At 31.9% G+C, this 761-nt stretch overlaps 1 pseudogene; it reads right to left on the minus strand.

The window, feature by feature from the left end:
• Positions 1-331: 331 nt before the first annotated feature.
• On the minus strand, positions 332-431 carry LOC122127814 (annotated as a pseudogene).
• Between the last annotated feature and the right edge of the window lie 330 nt (positions 432-761).

A 761-nucleotide genomic window follows, 5' to 3' on the forward strand; every position in this document is an offset into this window, starting at 1 on the left:
TTGGTGTGATTCTCTGGCTTAGGACTGTTCACTGGAACTCTAAAACTGCTTTCTATGCGAGAGCTTGTTTAGCCTACAGCTTCTCCTCCACCATCTTCCGGGAACCCCCTATGACCATGGTTTAAATTTTATTTCTTTGGGACAAAATGACAATGTTATCTAATTTCAAGTTTTATAAAGTTTATGCTATGTAAGGGCCTTTCTAAGGTGAAGATTTAATATACTGATGTCAAACTAACCTTTAATTCTATGAATTACATGTATTGTTACACTTGTATTTTTGTAATCAACTTTTTAATAACTGTTTTTCATTTCTTGCATTTGAAGAATGAAAAATATGGAATACTTCACAAATTTTCATACCATCCTTGTGCAAGTACCATTTTAATCTCTGTATTGTTGTAATTTGGGTAGACCTGCTGCTGAAGCATGTAGTATCCTCTAAATTTAAGTACATAATGATACAATATTTATACAGGCATATATCCATGGTTGCCTATTTGTAACAAGGAACCCTTATTGTTCCTAAAAATGTTATTGATCTTATTTCTCTAAAATTCTGTGCATAGTGGAAAAAACTTATATTGTATGGTCGATTGTTCACATTTGCAATTTTTTGTCAATAACTATATTGTCGTTTTCATTTTAAATTTGATCATACTTTGAAACCTTTACAGCTAAGTCCAAATGTGATGGCTTTTCAAGTACTTATTTATCAACTGAGTTAGCTTTGTGGAGCTAATGGATTCAAAGTAAGCCTT

This window comes from Dipodomys spectabilis, unplaced genomic scaffold, assembly GCF_019054845.1.
Source record: "Dipodomys spectabilis isolate Male_0828 unplaced genomic scaffold, ASM1905484v1 ptg000312l, whole genome shotgun sequence".
In the NCBI taxonomy this organism is placed as follows: Eukaryota; Metazoa; Chordata; class Mammalia; order Rodentia; family Heteromyidae; genus Dipodomys; species Dipodomys spectabilis.